This window comes from Xyrauchen texanus, chromosome 35 (genome assembly GCF_025860055.1).
Source record: "Xyrauchen texanus isolate HMW12.3.18 chromosome 35, RBS_HiC_50CHRs, whole genome shotgun sequence".
Lineage (NCBI taxonomy): Eukaryota > Metazoa > Chordata > Actinopteri > Cypriniformes > Catostomidae > Xyrauchen > Xyrauchen texanus.
In genome coordinates this window covers 15106731-15128651 of record NC_068310.1, presented here as the reverse complement: position 1 = coordinate 15128651, position 21921 = coordinate 15106731, and the positions used below count along the sequence as shown (strand labels likewise).

Sequence of the window (21921 nt, the reverse complement as noted above, 5' to 3'; positions counted from 1 at the left end):
AGGGTATGTTTATTTAACATGCTGTGACTGCCCACAGTCTCTCTTAAGCTTTTTACCATTTTCAATCACCTTTATACCTTCACTAGTTCATTTTACACATCCTGTGGTGTGACAAATTAATATTAAGTACACAAATTCTATGTAATTTAAAGTAAATTTTTGTCATAGAAATGCATAACTAGATGGGTAAAGGTTGTCCAGACAAACTTGATGTTGGCTTGTAAGCATCTGAAAGTTTCACAGGCCCTAAATTCAGACAAACCATGGGAAAAATGGAATATCAAAAAGCTAGAAAAGACATTGCACACTAAATGAGAACAAAATGATGGTCTGTGCCGAGTTTGGTTGATGTAGCTTGAAAGCTACTGTAGGAGGAGTTGCAATTGCTAAGTTTGGGCTTGCTTTAGGGGTTCATTGTGCTGACATATAAACCAATTCTGTAGAATAACAGAATTTGTCAAGACAGAAGTTGAAATAATTTTCTGTGGTAAGCTGTAGTAACCTGCAATATACCTGTAAGCTCATCAATGGATGTGATAGATGGCTGGCTGTTGTGTGTGGTGTGTGTGTGTGTGTTGGGGGGTAGCATGATACATTTGATGAATGGAACAGAGAGAGATAGAGGGGTAAACCCCATTAAGAGCAATGAAAGACCTCCTGCTGTAGACAACAGACCCCCAGTCTGCCTGAACAGCAGTGTAAGACTAATACAATACATGTCACTAATTAGTTCTGTAGTTCCCCTGACATATGCTGTAGTGTAGAGGGAGAGAGAGATAGAGAGAGAAGCCCAGTCCAGCAGTAATGCAGGAGGCCTTGTTAAAACTCTTCAATCTTGTTCTGCAGTCTGGCTACTTTCCTGACACCTGGAGAATGGGCTTAATACACCCATTATATAAGAGCGGAGACAAATTCGACCCCAATAACTACAGAGGCATTTGTGTGAGCAGCAATCTGGGGAAGACATTCTGCTGTATCCTGAATGCCTGGATACAGGCCTTCCTTACCAAGCACAATGTCTTGAGTAAGAGTCAGATTGGATGTGGACCACCGACCACATTCACATACTACACACGATAGTCAACCAGCACGTGCATCAAAAAAGTAAAGGCAAGATTTATGCATGCTTTTTTGATTTAAAAAAAGCACTCGATTCCATCTGGCATGATGGTCTATATTATAAAATTCTACAATCCGGCACTGGGGGTAAAACGTACGACACTATCAAATCTATGTATTCAGACAACAGGTACGCAGTTAAAATTGGCAATAAAAGAACAGAATTTTTCACTCAAGGGCGAGGAGTGAGACAGGGCTGCAGTTTGAGTCCAACTCTGTTCAACATTTACATTAATGAGTTAGCAGTGCTACTGGAACAATCTGCAACACCCGGTCTTACTCTAAATCATTCCGAAGTTAAATTTCTTCTCTATGCAGATGATCTGGTGCTGCTGTCATCTACTGCACAAGGGCTACAGCAGCACCTGGACTACTGAAAAGAACTACTGTCAGAACTGGGCCCTGACAGTCAATCTGAAAAAAACTAAAATTATGATTTTCCAGAAAAAAGCCAGATTAAAGGACACCAGATACACATTCACTCTGGGGAACACTGCAATAGAACACACCCGACACTACAACTACCTCGGTCTAAAAATTAGTGCTTCAGGGGGTTTTAGTCTGGCAGTGAATGCACTAAAAGAGAAAGCTAGAAGAGCATTCTATGCTATTAAGTTGACATTCCTGTAACAATCTGGTGCAAAATCTTTGATAGTATTATAATGCCTATTTCTCTGTATGGAAGTGAGGTTTGGGGTCCACACTGTATGGCAGATTACCCTAGATGGGACAAACACCCCATAGAATCCCTGCATGCAGAATTCTGTAGAAACATTCTAAGAGTTCAGAGAAGAACACCTACTAATGCATGCCGGCCGAACTAGGCAGATACCCCCTTATTATACGTATTGAAAAACGATCCCTCAAATTTTGGACACACCTAAATTCAAGTCCCCCTAACACACTGCAACATGAAGCCCTTAAAACCCAAGAGCTGAAGCCTAAAACCAGTCCCCTTTGTCAGCTGGATCTGAAACTCACAAACCCACTAACAACTAACAAACACCAGTTTCAGACCAGCACTGCTGAGAAAAACCAAATCAGAATAAACCAAATCATAAAAGAAAGCAAAAATTCATATTTGGACCATTGGGAAAATTAAAGTAAAAACCAAAGCAAATTGGAATGTTATCGGGACCTAAACAGAACATATAATCTGGCAGAATATCTGCACACTGTAAGAGATCCAAAACAGAGACGGATCCTCACCAAATACAGACTCATTGATCACAGTCTGGCCATAGAAAAAGGCAGACACAGACAAACATGGCTTCCAAAGGAAGAACGAGTCTGTGCTCACTGTGACACACTTTCTCCTTCACTGTGAGAAATTTACAGAGTTGAGAGAGAGATACCTCCACAAACTCTCAAACCTCATGCCACAGTTTTCCAGTTTGGCAGAAACCGATCAGATGCTGGTGTTACTGGGGGAGGACCATCATACATCAGTTGCAGCTAAATTCATTTTTGAGCTGCACACCCTGAGAAACCAATCACTGCCTTAATGTACTTCATTCACAGTACTTTTATTTTCTTATGTTCATAATGTCATGTTAAATGCATATTTTATTTTATATTGTATAGTGTATATTGTTATTATAGTTTTTTATTTTATTTGATTCATTACCTGGCACCTTATTTTAATTCTATGTTATCATTATTATTTGTTTTGTCATTATCTGTTTTGTGTATTAATGCTTTGGCAATATTGTATGTAAACACAATCATGCCAATAAAGTACTTTAAATTGAGAGGGAGGGGGTGTTCAACAAACAGTAAGTGAATGGAATATATAATAACATAGAAATATCATAATATAATTTTTATGTTAATCTCATAAATGGTCATTGCTTGGTTCCACTTTACATTACAGTGTTCAATTTACATTGTAACTCGTAACTTAATTACATTATTAACAATGAGTAGAGAAGAACTGTATGCATTTTACAGAAATACCTTGTTTCGCTGAACGCTCTGAAGATGTCCTCAGAATTCGAATGCTTGCAAGTTTTAAACATTCCCCAACAATTGTGTGTTTATTTATTAAAACTTTATAGCTTTGATCACATTTTTTATAACACTTACATCTAATTAAATGTAGTACTCAGCTCCATTTAACACATTTTATTTAAAAATGTAAATACAAATTGTGAAAAGTAAAAGTAATTAGTTAATAAAAATCAAAGGCCACACACACATATGTATACAGTACACACATGCGTAATCGTCTTTTAATCTGATCTAATTACAGAAGTCACTCTCTTGTCCAATCAGCAGGAAGAGAGTGATTATTTCCACACCATATGGTGCGTCAGTGAGATCATATGCCTTATATATCATATACAGTGAAATGTAATCATGCACAGATTGAAAAGTGTGGTAAGTGATGGCCCCATCTTAATGCTATCACATGCATAGGGGAAGGCATTCTTTTCCAACTCCTATTCTTTCAGGGGGAAAAGACCCTGCGGAGACCACCACCTGCCCAGGCTGGGGGGAGGCAAAGAGTGGCGGAATACATCACATGGGATTTCAGGCCACATGTGGAAATGGCGCGGTGGTATATCCTACCTGCTTTGAGGGAGGAGTTGCTACAAACACGCCGACCGGGGGGCAGGGTGTACTACCCAAGGGAGATGCGGGTCGGCCTGTAGGGGGACCGTACCGCAGACAATACACACAGGGGGAATAATCCACACAAGGGATCATCCTGTGGAGCACCTATTCCAGTACAGAGCAGTTTTAGTACCCGTAGTGGGTCTGTGAATTTCTCTGCTGAATTTGCGGACCAGAGGGAGGAGTCATCCAGGGAGCCGTGTTAGTGGACCTCCTGGGACAAGAACACACGTGATCGCCTCAGTGGAGGGGAAAGGCGCTAGGTGCAAGCGATACACCCGGTCAGTTGTTCCGCGTTACTGAGATCAACTGGCTCGGACCTGAGAAAACACGGGATGAGACCGACTCAACCCTAAGATTGTAAAATCTCATAAAGGTATTGGGTGTTGCCCAGCCTGCTGCTGTGCATATGTTTGCTAGACATATGTCAGACAAAGAGCTGCTCAGAACATCTAAAGCTCTGTGTGCTGTCCACATAAGTACGCAAAGTACGCACCAGAAACAGCAACAAAAAGGCTGGGTCTGCCTCCTCCCGGGGCAGCTTCGCTTGCAGGTTCACTAGTTGGTCCCTGAAGGGGGTCGTAGGAACCTTGGGCACAAAACCCCGGTTGCAGTCTTAGGACAACATGGGTGTCTGCCGGACCGACTTTAAGGCAGGTGTCGCTGACAGAGAACGCTTGCAGGTCCCCAACCCTCTTGATGGAGGTGAGCGTGATCAGGAGGGCCGTCTTCAAGGAGAGGACCCACAATGACCAAAAACATTTGTTATCATGCGAACGTTAATTTAAACTGAAACCGAAGTGCTTTGTGCTCACTATCAAAACTGTGTTCACTATGAAATAGAGGCCATGATTTAACAACTACAGACTGTAACTTTAAGGTCTGTTGAGGATGTTGAAGTAACTCTACACAAGAAAGACGTAATCTTTATGAAAATGGGAGGTATAACTGAGAGGTTAGAAGTTTGGGATGTTTCACAGAGGTTAATTGCACTTCAGAAAAGTAAGCCAGGGTATTCGGTAACACTATATTTGTTCCTCACAGTTAGTGAATCTAAGCTTTTGGATCGTTCAGAGGAAGTATTAGTGTCACTTAGACCGACAGGACATATAGACTTGCATGATGCTCCAGAACGGCAAAACAAGCAGGAAGCTTGACAGAAAGAGAATGCATTTCCAAGATCAATAATGATGAGGGCCATGAAAAATAGCACTGAAATGAAAGAGAACAATTTGAAGAACAAAGAGGCACATAATAATGTTCAGACATGCAATGGTATCCAGCCATGCATGACAACGGTGAGGAGAACCTAATGTCTTTTTATCTGTCCCTGTCTTCATCATTTTGAGGATCTGTATATTGATGAGGTCCAGCATAGTGGCACAGAGAAAAAGATACTGCTAAATCGACCCCAATCAATACAGAGCAGGTCAACATCTCAAAGTGACTCTTAGTCTTAATGCTATACAAGCCACAGAGGAGCGGGGGAGGAGAGGGCAAGACAAATAAAAAAAAGGCAGAAGGAAAGACAAGATCAGTGAAAAGGAGGACCACACAGACATCCAAGAGAAGAACAGAAATTAATCAGAGAACAATTGATACACTTTTTACAAGTTTCTAAGAGATGTTAGACAGACATGCTTTGTTTCAATAAGAGGAAAGAGCATAAAAAGTTCCCTCTCAAAAGTGCCAACCCCATGACTGTCCTTAAAACTCAGTTTGCAAAAATGCAATTCAATTCTATGTTGGTATTTAAGTACAGCTTTTTACGTTTCACCAGTTTCCATGTGAAATGAACACTAGAGGCGCTACATCAACTGTGCGTTTTATTAACTTTTACACTTAATGAGTACAAGGCTGATTACGACTTCATAAATACATATTTTTTTGCTTATTGCTCACACACTGCGTTATTATGATATTAAAATACATTAATTCTCATGCACCATTTTCAATTTTTAATGCTTGTTTTATAGACTGATATACATTTAAACTCTTATTCCAATGTGATTAACTTGCGTGGTAGCTCACCTGAGTGGTTGACTTGTGACTCTGTAGCACGCGGTTCTAGACTATTTTGTTCAACTCTCATTTGCTTTTAGGACACTATTGGTTAGGTTTAGGTTTAAGTTTTACATTAGGGAAGTACGTTTTACTCATGAAAGCCTCCATCAAATATTCACCTTAAAAACCTTGTCTGATTACAACACTATTTCACTCCCTTTTTGCGCCACTTGCTAGACATTTAGGAAACTGCATCTAAATGTGTAATGAAGCATGTAATTACGCTTTACAAAAATGTTGCCAAGGTCACATAATTTTCATGAGATCAGGCTGAAAATTACTGTTGAGGCATGCAGAGACCCTCAAGCACAGCACTTTATAGTTATCTTTACAGCGCAGCACTTTGCAGGATGGTTTTGGTCATCAACCAAAACACATACCGTACAGGTGCCACTAGGGGCCCAAGAGGTACATTTCTCATGTCTCAGCCAATCCCTGCTCAGAACGGCATCAACAAATTTCAGTATTTGATGCTTTGTGCATTTTTATGTTAAATCGCTTTCTGTACCTCAATATGCTTAAGCTTTTCTGCTATAGAGTGAAATAGAAAGAAAAACACCGAAACTAAACAAAATGGGACTCAAATTGCTCCTTTGTACTGCTTTATGTAGGTCTACTTAACATTCATGGGCAGGACCATTACTGTGCATCTTGTATGAAGCCTTCTGCACCCTGATTTTAGATGCTGTGTGATAATGTTAGCCAATTCCCATTTCGCCTTATTGTTCTGCTGTCCTCTCCCCATCATAGAGGCAAAGTGCCTACTGCTAACGCAGAGCTCCGTGTTTAAATTACACTAGCAGTTTAAGAGCACACTGGGGAAATCGACAAGAAGGAGAATGAGAGGGTGTGTGGATGAGAGAGATACTATATTAAATCGAGAGTTAAAGAAAAAAGAAAAAAAGGACAGAGACATCCATGATAGTTTGACAGTTTTCTTCCCCTCTGTTCAATCAGAAGCAAATAGCACGCACATCAAAGATGAAAAAAACTCAACTCTTCAATGATATTCTGTAATCAGAGCCAGGGGTTGCAAAAAACATCAAATCATAACTGCAGGCCTACATGAGTTAAAGGGATAGTTCACCCCAAAAGGAAAATTCAGTCAGTTTACTCACCCCTGTGTTGTTATAACCCCATTTCACTTAATTTATTGTTCTTAACCCAAAGAGAGAAATTGGGAAATTGGCTCAGTGATGTCATACAATGGCAGTTTATGGTGATCTCTCTTTCAAGCTTCAAAAGGAATCATAAGTATAACTCAGAAGTCTAATAAATTATTCCATGAGACTCATGATTGCTAGGAAGGCATACAATGAATTTTGGTGAAAAAAAAATAGAAATGTAATGTATTATTTAGTGAAACTGTTGACCGACCATTACTCTCCTCTACGCATTCATCATGAGACTTGCACAAAAGAAACAATTCTCGCAGCCCTCTTGCAACATGGGGCGTTCAATAGAAACACATTTTGTTTATCTAAAAACAGGTCCATCACAGTGACAGAAACAACAGGACAGAACACAGTTGCATACAACCCAAATAACCTAACTTACTAAATACTGTATGTCCGATGAGTTTGCAGTCAGAAAATAGATGCATTTCTATGCCCAGCCTCATTTGTTTGAGACAGAGTACTTGATCAGACTGAGAAATATAGACAGAGGAGGCTAAAGGCAGCTACAGTCACACCGTGTCCAAACCTGACGGCAAACGACACATGATAAAATGTATATTTTCTATGTCAATCAGAGATTTGGTCCTAGCCAGCCGTGAGGAGCGACAATACATTCTGTGGATCGCTTGGTTTATTTTTTCATCATCGCAGCAGGAAACCCTGCCCGCTATGAACTGGCATCAGTCCAAAAAATTTCTCATACAGTTTATTGAATCCTGCATCTCAATAGCTGGTTAAATACGACTTGGGTTTGACCAAGAATGTTACACCTACCGAATTATTTCGATGAGGTATTGGTCTCTTCAGTCGGAAGTCTGTCACAAATGCTCACCAGTTCAGAATGGAGACAAAACATTCCCACTTCCTCTATCTCTCTGATTGAGTACTCTGTTCCAAACAAATGTGGCTGGGAATAAAAATGCATCTATTCTCCCACTACATACTCATTAGTAGTGTTAGGTTTAAGTCCACCTTAGTCGAGGCTGAGTCAAGTCCAATTCTTTAAACAATCGAGACTCAAGACTGAGTCCATAACAGGACGAGTCCAAGTCGAGTCAGAGTCCAAATGAATCTGTTCAAGAATCTGAATTAAAATTGTAACCATAAACTCAACATCAATATTTTAAGTGAATTTCAACCATCACAACTAAGAAAAACTATTGTCAATATAAATTCAATTTAAAAAAAAAATATTAATCAAAAACAAATTATTAGTATTACTGTCCCTCAATACTCTTCTTACTGTGTTCTGTTGACATTTAAATTATTTGTTGCTTTTTCCCCTCCACTCAAACATAGACTACAGAAAGTTAAAGATGCATTAGTCATTACATCCAGAATTATTATTATTTCGAATTTTAATTTAGTTTTTATTTCTACTTCATTTTCAATATGTCCATTACATTTAGTTTAGTTTATCTAAAATTATGGGTGAAATACATTTAATGTAATTAATTATATATATTTAATGTGTTTAATACATTTAATAAATGGTAATATTAAAACTATAAATATGAGATAATAGGTGAATAAAACTTTCCCCTTCTGTCACTCACTCGACGTTGTGTCAAATGAAGTGACACAAGGGGTCTTCCTTGGGAGCCTTGCTTACCTCTGAACATGAGAAAAGGCCAATGTGAAATTGGCAGACAGAATTTGCACGTCCTGCGACTAATCTTGGACCTGCGAGTTCTCAACTGGGCCTTGCACAAACTCCCGTTGAAAATGCTCACGCAGAAACATATTCTTACCTGCGTTCGACAGCTAGATTTTTTCGCGGTGGCAGACCTGAAGGACGCGCACTTCCACATCTCCATCTTTCCTCGACACGACCCTTCCTACAGTTCGCTTTCAATGGACAGGCGTATCAGTTCAAGGTCTTCACGAAGGTTGCAGAGGCAGCCCTTGCCCCGCTAAGGGAAGTGGACATCTGCATATTCAACTACCTCGATGACAGGCTCATCCTGGCTCACTCTCGAGAGTTACTATGCACTCACAGGAACCAGGTGCTCAGCTATCTAGTGCTTCAGGTCAACTGGGAAAAGAGCAAGATAGTCACGGTTCAGAGCATCTCTTTTCTTGGCATGGAATTAGACTCAGTCTCAATGACAGTGTGTCTCACCAACGAGCATGCGCAGTCAGTGCTCAGGTGCCACGCTCTCTTTGAGCCCGGCATGGCGGTTCCTCTAAAACAATTCCAGAGGCTCCTGGGGCATATGGCATCCTCAGTCGTGGTCGTGCCGCTCAGGTTGACGCTTATGAGACCACTTCCGCACTGGCTACAGACTCGAGTCCCGAGATGGGCATGGCGCCACGGCACGTACCGTGTGACAATCACCCCCTCCTGCTGTCAGACTTTCAACCCTTGGACAGACCTCTGCTTTCTGTGGACTGGAGTCCCCTTGCAGCAGGTGTCCAGATGTGTCGTGGTCACCAGACGCCTCTCAACAGGGTTGGGGCACCATGTGCAACAGGCACACTGCTGCTGGCTTCTGGACAGGACCCTGGCTGCGTTGGCACATCAATTGCCTAGAGTTGCTAGCTGTATCTCTTGCCCTGCGGAGGTTTCTCCCACTAATTTGGGGCTCGTCTTGATCTGTTCAGACAGCACCACGATGGAAGCGTACATAAATTGCCAAGGTGGCATGCGCTCTCGTCATATGTCACAACATGCCCACCATCTTATGATCTCATGATAGGAGTGGCTCAGATAGGCCAGTGGTGGCTCAGCGGTTAAGGCTCTGGTTTACAAACCGAAAGGTTGGGGGTTCAAGCCCCAGCACTGCCAAGATACCACTGTTGGGCCCTTGATCAAGGCCCTTCACCCTAGCTGACCCTGCGCTCTGACCCTGCGCTCTTAGTTGGGATATGCAAAAAGAACTGCATTTCATTGGCTCTGTACCTGTACTCTGCACAATGACAATAAAGTTGAATCTTATCTTATCTCCTCCTTTGGAGTCAGCCGGGACACATCCCTGGCAACCGTAAAATTATGGCAGATGCGCCGTCCCTCCCAGGACAACTCCCACTGCCCACTCTGGTACTTCATGAGAGAAGCTCCTCTTGGGACAGACGCGCTGGCACACAGCTGGCCCTGAGGGCAGCGCAAGTACGCATTTGACCCAGTGAGCCTCCTTGCACTGGTGCTGTGCAAGATCAGGGAGGACGAGGAACAGAGCAGCTCGGTGGCACCTTAGTGGCCCACCCGCACCTGGTTCTCGGATCTTACACTCCTCGCGACAGCACCTCCCTGGACAATTCCCCTGAGGAAGGACCTTCTTTCTCAAGCACGGGGCACCCTCTGGCACCCATGCCCAGACCTCTGGAACCTCCACGTCCAGTCCAGGGGCCAGACCTGATCAGATCTGAGTGATCTATCACGTGCAGTCGTAGACACAATCAACCAGAGCTCCCTCCGCCAGGTAACTTTACGCCCTAAAGTGGCGCTCCTTCGCAAATTGGTGTTCTTCCTGAGCCGAAGACCCGCAGAGATGCGCAATTCGGTCAGTGCTTTCATTCCTGCAGGAGAGGCTGGAGAGGTTGTCCCCCTCCAACTTGAAGGTGTATGTAGCTGCTATCGTGGCCCAGGCTGTCCCCCTCCACCTTGAATGTGTATGTAGCTGCTATCGCGGTCAATATGCGATAATTTGATTTTTTTTATACATTTACTTGAGTAAATTTTAAGTGCTGTAACTGTACTTTAACTGCGCTATTTTCCCACCATCTGTGCTCACTACTTCCCCGTCCTGATTTTATTTTTATCTATCAACGGCAAGAGAGAGTATCGTGACGCCCATCAAATCAAATCACACACTTGAACAGCAGTTGTAGATCTGGCACCAACTGATTTTCCCAGAATTCATTTCTGTTATAGAAAGTGGGTTAATTTTGATTTGCATGTAAATTGCAGACATGGGACTTTTTTCATTTCTTTCTAACATGGGTGTTCTCTCACACACACACACACACACACACACACACACACACACACACACACACACACACACACGAAAAATACAGTGAACACAGCTGTTGAGAAAATAAAACCTTTCCTTAAGGACTGCATGCAGCTATAAAGGATACAGATGGGTTTTACAGTATCCGAATCACTTTTCATTTGTAGGGACTTGATGGAATGAGAACCCATTATTTGAATAATGGAATAATTCAGTGTTCTTCACAGCTCTGGAAAAAGACATGCTCTCTCGCTCTTCATTACAGTATGTGTAAGAACACTGAATTGAAAAACTGTACAGTTTTCACAATCCAGCAGAATTACATGATCTATCCAGTTCATACTTGAAACTGTTTATCAAAAAAATATTTTCATGCTTATTTTTGTCTTGTAGTCCAGCAAAAATATGAAAACATCCTAAAAATAAAATACAATGACTTTAGAAGCTACAGTGGGTACGGAAAGTATTCAGACCCCCTTAAATTTTTCACTCTTTGTTATATTGCAGCCATATGCTAAAATCATTTAAGTTATTTTTTTTTCCTCATTATTGTACACACAGCACCCCATATTGACAGAAAAACACAGAATTGTTGACATTTTTGCACATTTATTAAAAAAGAAAAACTGAAATATCACATGGTCCTAAGTATTCAGACCCTTTGCTGTGACACTTATATATTTAGCTCAGGTGCTGTCCATTTCTTCTGATCATCCTTGAGATGGTTCTACACCTTCAGTTGAGTCCAGCTGTGTTTGATTATACTGATTGGACTTGATTAGGAAAGCCACACACCTGTCTATATAAGACCTTACAGCTCACAGTGCATGTCAGAGCAAATGAGAATCATGAGGTCAAAGGAACTGCCTGAAGAGCTCAGAGACAGAATTGTGGCAAGGCACAGATCTGGCCAAGGTTACAAAAAATTTCTGCTGCCCTTAAGGTTCATAAGAGCACAGTGGCCTCCATAATCCTTAAATGGAAGACGTTTGGGACGACCAGAACCCTTCCTAGAGCTGGCCGTCCGGCCAAACTGAGCTATCGGGGGAGAAGAGCCTTGGAGAGAGAGGTAAAGAAGAACCCAAAGATCACTGTGTCTGAGCTCCAGAGATGCAGTCGGGAGATGGGAGAAAGTTGTAGTAAGTCAACCATCACTGCAGCCATCCACCAGTCGGGGCTTTATGGCAGAGTGGCCCGACGGAAGCCTCTCCTCAGTGCAAGACACATGAAAGAACACCTGAAGGACTCCAAGATGTTGATAAATAAGATTTTCTGGTCTGATGAGACCAAGATAGAACTTTTTGCCTTAATTCTAAGCGGTATGTGTGGAGAAAACCAGGCACTGCTCATCACCTGTCCAATACAGTCTCAACAGTGAAGCATGGTGGTGGCAGCATCATGCTGTGGGGGTGTTTTTCAGCTGCAAGGACAGGACGACTGGTTGCAATCGAGGGAAAGATGAATGCGGCCAAGTACAGGGATATCCTGGACGAAAACCTTCTCCATAGTGCTCTGGACCTCAGACTGGGCCGAAGGTTCACCTTCCAACAAGACAATGACCCTAAGCACACCGCTCAAATAACGAAGGAGTGGCTTCACAACAACTCGGTGACTGTTCTTGAATGGCCCAGCCAGAGCCCTGACTTAAACCCAATTGAGCATCTCTGGAGAGACCTGAAAATGGCTGTCCACCAACGTTTACCATCCAACCTGACAGAACTGGAGAGGATCTGCAAGGAGGAATGGCAGAGGATACCCAAATCCAGATGTGAAAAACTTGTTGCATCTTTCCCAAAAAGACTCATGGCTGTATTAGATCAAAAGGGTGCTTCTACTAAATACTGAACAAAGGGTCTGAATACTTAGGACCATGTGATATTTCAGTTTTTCTTTTTTAATAAATGTGCAAAAATGTCAACAATTCTGTGTTTTTCTGTCAATATGGGGTGCTGTGTGTACAATAATGAGGAAAAAAAATTAAGATAAATGATTTTAGCAAATGGCTGCAATATAACAAAGAGTGAAAAATTTAAGGGGGTCTGAATACTTTCCGTACCCACTGTAAATGACATAAGATAATAAGTCTTGCTTTCATAGAAACCTGACACATTTTTCAGAGGTTCATGCTTAAAAAATACAAGTAATTGCCATTTAGGTAAGAAAACTAAAAATACTTAAGAGAAAACACTTAAAACAAGTGTTAGGTTTTTTAGAAAAAATGTCTAAAAACACTTAAACAAATTACATGTAATTGAAAGGCAAAATTGGCTTTTAAAGATATTAAAATATCTTTAAAAGATAAATTAAAGATAAAAAAAATGCTGAGAATATATCTGAATATAAGTGTATTTCACACTTTTGTAGTTAGTTTATAATTAATAAAAGTTACAAAAATCAGTAATATAAAATACTTATTTGTCTAGATACATTCTCTGAAAACAAGTCTTAGGTAGTGTTAATTTTTAGTAAATGTATCATATTTTGGGGATTTATAGATATTTTTTAATGGAAAACTATAAATGTAAACTATATATAAAAATACTAATTAAAAACTAAACAACTCATATTTGCAGTGAACAAGTATCTTACCCCACTGGCAAATAGTTTCAAGCATAAACCTCACACAATTTTGTTAGATTGCTCTGAAAAAAAGACTTAATATCTTCACAAGTTCACAAGCTTCACAATTAAGTATATTTTGGCAAAAGGGTTCATATTTTTTACTAAAAAACACAACAAAAATACGGAGAAAGAAAATATTTTTTGGCAGCGAAAGGGACTGTGAAGCGAATAAATACATAGCTGTTGTTTGATGACAACCATAATGTGTAACATGTGAAGTGAAGCATTTTGTTTACTTGTGCATTTGCCCACATAGCACATAGACACATGCATACTATTTGCAGGTACCTATACCATATGTATGATGTAATAATGTATTGGGCCGAGTTACACATTCACTGAATACATGTGTGAGGGCACATGAGAAGTATGTATGGAGGGCAAGCTCTTGAATGGGTTGTTAGTGTACTTTCGATCATTGAGAAGCTCCCAGGAGCTTTTAGCGTATTGCTCTTTGAAGACTTTGGCAGGGAAAAAAAATTACAAGAGTGAGCTACCATTATCACATACATTCAAACCTTACTCAAGCCTTTGTGGAACACACAGACCGGCATGTATATCGGCAGGCGGGCTAAACAGCATGTTTTTTCTTTCATCTTTGCAAGGTAATTATGGAGAGATAATCTTAGTGTTGGACCCCTTAGCAAGGGCCAATCTGGCCTCTACAAGCAGCCAGGGCTGAAATGTCAAGAATGAGTTTCCAACTAAGCCACTGTTCGAACAACAGGCATTACAATGTGGTGATTTGAAATGTTTACTTGACAAGCTTATTTAATTGATGGTTGTTGAAGATTGGGCCGATGTGTAAGTGCTTACAGACCACTGTGTTTTATTTTAAAGCACTGAAAAGTTGATTAGTGTATATATATATATATATATATATATATATATATATATATATATTTTTTTTTTTGCCATAAGCAATGCTGTTCTTATTTCAGAGTGTATTTGAATTGCACATAATTTTTTAAATATTTATTTTCAAAAACAGCAAAACGGGAAAAATGTATGAAATAGGAAAGGAAATGCACAACAATGGTGAGTGGAGGCTTGTATGCAAACTCCAATCATTTTTCTTCTAAGTCTATCAATCCGGATTCACCTCTCAGATTCAGACAGTCAGTGTCCTAAGATGCAGGAAATGAAAGCCCACACACTTTTCAGCCTTCAATTTATCTTTTTAAACCTTAAACATTCCAGCATCAGCCATTATGTACTCAGTCCTATTATCAGCAAGTAAAACTGAGATACTAGGACTGTAAACACATGCTACATTATGTTTCAGAAATAGCACGGACTGGTCAGCTGCCAAGAATGGGCAAAAATACATACCGTAAGAACAAGTTGGGTTTATCATATGCTTTATAAAAGCTATTATTGGGAGATGCATGAATTCATTACAATACATTATTTAAAAAAATACATTGGTGAATTTAAATTTTTAAATTGAGTTTTAATAAATCTTCTAAACTGGCTGAACTGAAGTGGAACTTATGTAATATGAACCATCAGCAGTTTTTGTATTAATTTCTCACTTGCTAAAAGCAAGAGGCAAAATGGTTTCAGCCATATCTGGGCTTTGCCAAATTGGTTTTTAAAAAAGGTTTTTTTAGCCAAGTCACTCTCAAAGTTTAAAAAAGGAGACTTGGACTCCTCAATTTTATTGTTAAATACTTTAAGTCAACATGAAAACAAAAGTGAAAAACTCTTTTTACTATCTTAATACACACTCTTACTGCACCTATTCCAGTACAGAGTAATTAATACCCATAATGGGTCTGGTTGGGAATTCCTCCACTGAATTCGCAAGCCAGAGGGCTGGGGAGGAAGAACTTCCAGGAAGCGCGAGTTTGTGGGCTCACCTGGGAGTAAAAGCGCATGTGTTATCCTCAGTTAACCTGACAAACATGGGACGAAACCGACTCAACCCGGAGATTGTAGAATCTCGCAAATGTATTGGGTGTTGCCCAGCCTGTTGCTCTGCAGAAGTCTGCTAAGGAGGTGCCATTTGCCAGTGCCCACGAGGATGCCACACTCATTGTAGAATTTTTGTTTGGAAGTGAGCGCAATCAGGAGGGCCATCTTCTTGGAGAGGGCACTAAGCTCGACTGACTGTAGCGGCTCGAAGGTGGATTTCTTAAGTAAGGACCACAGAGAGATCCCATGAGGGGAACAGGCATGGCCTAGGAGAATTCAACCTCCAGGCACCTCTTAGAAACCTGATAATCAAGATGTGCTTGAGCGGCGTGACCACGGCTGAGGATGCCATATGCCCCAGGAGCCTCTGAAACTGTTTTAGAGGGACCGCGGTGCCTATTTTGAATGATCAAAAGCAATTCATCACTGACTGCGTGCACTCATTTGTGAGACACGCTATCATTGAGACCGAGTCTAACTCCATGTTGAGAATAGAGATGCTCTGAAATGGGGAGAGCTTGCTCTTTTCCCAGTTGACCTGGAGCCCAAAACGGCTAAGGTGTCTGAGCACCTGATCCCTGTGAGTGCATAGTGCCTCTCAAGAGTGAGCTAAGATCAGCCAGTCATCAAGGTAGTTGAGTAGGCGGATGCCCACTTCCCTTAGCGGGGCAAGGGCGGCCTCTGTGACCTTCGTGAAGACGCGAGGGTACAGGGACAGGCCGAAGGCCCTAGAACCATAGAAAGGGTCGGTGTCAGGGCAAAATCGAGACGTGGAAATATGCGTCCTTCAGGTCTACCGCTGCGAACCAATCTTGATGCCGAACGCATGTTAGAATATGTTTTTGCATGAGCATCTTGAATGGGAGTTTGTGCAAAGCCTGGTTGAGAATTCGCAGGTACAAGATTGGCCTCAATCCACCTCCTTTTTTGGGTACAATGAAGTAAGGGCAGTAGAAACCCTTCTTCATATTGGCTGGAAGGAAAGGCTCTATTGCGTCCTTGTGGAGAAGGGCTGCGATTTCCACCCGAAGGGTGCTGGCATTCTCACCAAAGTGAAGCGAATACCACTGAAAAGGGGAAAGCACCTGTCGAACTGAATTGCATAGCCGAGTCCGATGGTCCTGGCCAGCCAGCGTAAGCAACACGTCCAAGCTCCGAGCGGGGAGCACTAAGGGGACAATCACGTTTGATGTACCTGGTGGGGCCAACTCCATAGAGGCCATCTCGCTCCCTGAGTCGACCGTCACAGGAACGCCTGGGAGCCTTTTGTGTGCAGTGCAGTTCTTTAAGTGCCTGGGCCTGGTGGGTTTGCAGGAGGGCTGTGGGCTGTGGCATGCAGAGCATAAGCAGCCCATCCGGTGGCGCTATAGCAGGGGTGCCAATACGTCGATCGCAATCTACCAGTCGATCGCAAAGGCAATGCTGGTAGATCGCACACAATTTAAATGTACTTTCTTTAAATTTTAATAAAAATAAATATAATGTCTTTCCTTCTTTTAGTTTCTGTCTGACTTGCACTTGACAAGTAAATATTGACCAGGTGAGGTTTTGTTTATTCAGTTGCCATGACAACTAGGTTTGCGCATACGCGCCTTCCAAGGACTTCTGAGAACAGAGTGCGAAATTGCAATGCTACTGCCAGGATTAGGCAAAACTGAATGGAATCAGACAGTTTTGCCAATCAGACATGCTTGCCTGCTCTCGGCGACCCAGGCAAGCATGCCGGACATGTGCGTGTCGGTCTCAGAGTGGGTGAGCAGACCCGAAGGTGTCAGCCCAGACAAGTCCTCAGCATCAGATGCCGCAACGCTCTCCAATGCAGTGGTGATATTCTCATCCAGCTTGGGGGGTCTGAAGGATACATCAGACTGGCCGTAGGGCAAGCCGGTCTCACATCGTGCCCGGACGGAAGCAAACGAGACTGCAGGGGGCAGGTGGTCCGCGGGGATTGACATGGTCACGCTCTCGCAATGAGAACATGAACCATTCAGAAAAGCTGCCTCAGTGTGTTACAGCCCATACACGTGAGGCAGCATATATGACCATCAAAAGCTGAGAGATATCTACCGCATACAGGAACTAAACAAAGGCAGAAAGGCATCTTGAAAAAGACCTGTCTTAAAAAGACGTTCAACGCCAATGTGTATACACTTTTAGAGAAAATATACTCTTTTAGAGATCTATTTGCTCTTTTAGGAAACACTGTCAAAGTGCCCAGGGGCGTGGACTGCACTGGCCTGCAAAAAAGAGAGAAAGCCGCTGGTAAGGAAGGAATCACATTCAAATAAACAATGGTGAGCTTAAAGGTGCTATAATCGATTTTAGTGTTCTGGAATTTTCACGAGACTGAGCAGTTGAATTAGCCACACCACCTCTTTCCAAAACCCTGCCCTCCAGAGACAACGTTGAGACCGGTGAGATATCTCAGGACACTTATCTTTGAAAGAGTAGGACAATTTTCCTTTCCATAAAAAACTAATCACTTACAGAACCTTTAATTTCTTATGTTGAATTTTGACTCTAAAAATGCATGTTTTAAATCCACTGATAGTTAGGTTTAGGGTTGGGTTTCAGGTTAGGGACTGAAGTTAAAACAGTCAATTATGCATTCCTCTTCACTGTTTTACATAATTTAAAGAAACTGAAGTCCACACATGGCCATAGGTTCCAAGACACTTCCAGCTTTGTACACTGGGGAACAGTTACTCGTATTTCAGTAAGCACAGATCAAATTTAGCATCAAAACCTTTTACCAAATTTACCCAGTGACCAGTCGGTTTTCACTGTCCTGTCCCTTTTTTTCTCATGGAATATTCTCTTTCACTCAGATTATATGCCATATTATGGAAATAAATTGGGCTGCAAACACTGTTTCACACTGACTTTAAACCTTCTCAGACCTGTGGAAGAGGACTTCATTAACTTCCTCAATGCACTGGGGTTAATGAGCATGCTTGACTGTAATAAAGGAACTTGCACATGTGCGAGGGAATACAAAAAAGAGAATGTCAAACAAACACCCTCACACACGTGTGCATGGATACCTGTGTATATGCCTACACACATTGCATTCAAATGTGTTTTTTAATAACTGTTGTTTCATTTGGCAATATATATTGCATTTGAATCTCACAGATAAGGTCCCTTTGGAACTGCCAGGGAGAGTGCAGCAGTCTGCTTAAGGGCACAATCCTTTTTTCCTTGAAGTGTATGTGCATGCTTTCCAGGGTAGAATGCACAGAATGTGTGTTTATGCAGCCGTATATGTTTGTGTTAGTGTGGGCATGTTCGTGTGACTGTAAAAGATGAATTGCGCATGAGTGATCTGGTGTGTAGCTAGCTGTGGATAGTATATATGAAAGCGACAGAGCATGAGTGTTTGTACATGAGTGTGTCTGTGTGTGTATAAAGGGAAGGTGATAATCCCTGTCCATAATGCCACTCATAGGGATTGTGTGATCAATTCAGACATGGTAAAACAGCCAGTGTGGCAGAAGAATTGTGTCCATATGCATATGTGTATGCATATGGGGGGAAAAGAGGGGGGGGGGTTCTGAGAACACATGAGGCAGATTTTCAGATACTTGTCTGGGATTCTACACTCACACTTTTCCTTTGTTGCTATGGGTGGGGGTTGCTCACTTTAACCTCTGTTAAAAGACAAAAGAGAGAACTTTACAATATAGTGCACCTTAAACACAGTTCTAGGATTTCAGCCTCAGGGGGATCAGTTCCTTTTCTAAATACGAGATGTTGTGGCTCATGAGGAATATATCTTGCTATAAGTGCAAGAGGTTGGCTCTGACATTTGTTTATAATAAACCAATTAAAAAGTGTATCTACATGCCAGTAGATGTAAATTGCAATAGAGAACATTGCAGTTCAACTCACCAGAGTAGAACTACTCACCAGATGCAAGGATAATTTAATATGGTAACACATTGCAACAAGGTTCTATACGTTAATATTAGTTAACATTTTAGGTATCATGAACTAACAATGGACAATATTTTTTACTACATTTTGGCACATGTTAATTTACAAATAAACTTATTCATTGTTAGTTTATGCAACACAGTCTCATGGCAACTCGTAATGATTCATACAAGATCGTGAAATCATAACATATTGACTTGGCTTGTACATAAAGGTACAACTTTTATACAGACCGACCAACAAACATAATTTTAAACAGATACATAACAGGCATCACATTTTAGCTAGCCTTTTATCCAAGAATTCCAATTGAAAGAAACATAGATGAAAAAAATGTGTTACTCGTTCCATATTTATTTATGCTATACAAAAGACTGTATATAACCTGTAAAATGCTTCACTCATCTCGTTCCAGACCCTATTTTTCTTTTTCTTTTTCCATGGTACAGTAAAGTTATTTTCTTATTAAAATCATGGTTAGGTTTAGGGTTTGGTTAAGAGATTAGACTTTATGGTTACCTTTACATTTGAATTAGGGATTACATTTAGGAAAAATCATGATAACATTGTTACTTATCATAATTTACTCACCCTCATGTTATCCCAGGTCTGTATGGCTGTCTTTCTTCAGCAGAAAACATCTGAAGAAAAAAAAAAAATATCTCAGCTCAGTAGGTCCTCAAAATGCAAGTGAATGGAGATTTCTCTTTTGAAGCTCCAAAAATCACAGACAGTCAGCTGTTAAATTAATGCCTTGTTTTACATTTACATTTATGCATTTGGCAGACGCTTTTATCCAAAGCAACTTACAGTGCACTTATTACAGAGACAATCCCCCTGGATCAACCTGGAGTAAATGCCTTGCTCAAGGACACAATGGTGGTGGCTGCTGGGATTGAACCAGCAATCGTCTGATTAACAGTAATATGCTTTAGCCCACTACGCCACACCACTTCTAAAGTGACAGGATCACATTTGGTGTGAAAAAGACCAATATTTAGTACTTTTTAACAATAAACTATTGTGCAACACACCCGGAAGCGCTGTTTACAACTGAGTAGATGGAATGCTGTACAGAAGTTGGTACAGAACAACTTAATTGGTTTTGGTTTACATCTGTATTTGTATCTGTTGGTTTACTTTAAAACAATGGTGCATTTGTGTGCTTATCCTTGATGTCTCAAATGAGAGAAGAACGTGAATGTCCATATCATGGCAACACAAACACGTCACACGAGAGACCGCTTGAATTCCACCCTCTCATGAAACCTACCGGAAGCAATGGATTATAGTTAAAAAGTACTTAAATATTTATATATTTTGCACCAAAAGTGAACGTGTTGCTTTAGAACACATTAATTTAACTGCTAATGTATCAATGACGTTTATGCTGACTGTCTGTGATTTTTGGAGCTTTAAATGTGAAATCACCATCCACTTGCATTTTCAGGACCTACTGAGCAGAGATATTTTTCTATTTTTCTTCAAATGTGTTCTGCTGAAGAAAGAAAGTCATACACCCCTGGGATGGCATGAGGGTGAGTAAATGAGTAAATGATTGCCTATGAAATATTGCTTATTGCCTAAGCTGTAGCAGGTCTAGAGGTACAAACAAACAAACAGGCATTCCCATTTGGGCACACATTACATTGCAATAACAACAATTAACACAAACCAAATTGCCTCGCACACATACACACGTAACAAGCACACAATGCAAAAATTTAAATAAATAAAACACTCAGCTAAAGATGACATATGGCGTAAGCAATTTCCCTCTCAATTTCAGATCCAACTCCAACTAATGTTTTCATGTGCCACAAAATAGCCCCCCTCCCCTTTCTCTCTCCCTCTGGAAGTCATCTGCTTTTTGAGCAGTAAGCACCATCGTGGCTTACAGACCCAAATGAGAGCATACAAATGATTTGTGGCACCATCGTCCGGCAAAGGCATCAGAGAACGGAAACATGGAAGGAAAGGAGGAGGGGTGGAAGGGGAGAGAGGAGGACACATGGAGGGGGAGATAATGTCCCTTTCACCTTGTATTCCTTCGTCAGCCTATAATGCTCATTTTTACCCATTTTCACAGCAAATTTGTTTCAGTGGCGGCCACCCCCCACCCCCGAGAGAGAAATGCGAGAGAGAGAACACAAAAGACAGGGTGGGCGAGAGAGAGAGGGGTGTTGTTTGGGGGGATAGTGGGCTGAATCTGCACAGTGACCTTTTTCTGATCCAATCTGGCTGATGAATTCTAATGAAGGATTTAATAAAATCATACTTTACAATCTGTCTCTGCATCAAAGCGTGGAATCACATTCATATCAGACCAACTGCATACACAAGCCAGACAAAGAAATATCTGATCTAAACCTGTGTGTGTGTGTGTGATGTTGTGGTGGGTGGAGAGGGGGCGCAGGTTGGTAAAGGGCTCCAAAACTGCCCAGACTGAGCAGGGAACGCCTGAGCCATTTGTTCCAGATGCGGTCTAAAATCACATCTCATCACTTTAATTT

General features: G+C 41.2%; 1 protein-coding gene across 1 annotated transcript in view; it reads right to left on the bottom strand.

Moving 5' to 3' along the window:
* Window positions 1–21921, bottom strand: part of myt1b (myelin transcription factor 1b) — a 170883-nt gene that overhangs the window by 110748 nt on the left and 38214 nt on the right. The window contains exon 3 of the mRNA XM_052105813.1: window positions 20000–20049. The gene's annotated coding sequence lies outside the window, so the exon portion shown is untranslated. The remainder of the gene's footprint in view (window positions 1–19999; window positions 20050–21921) is intronic.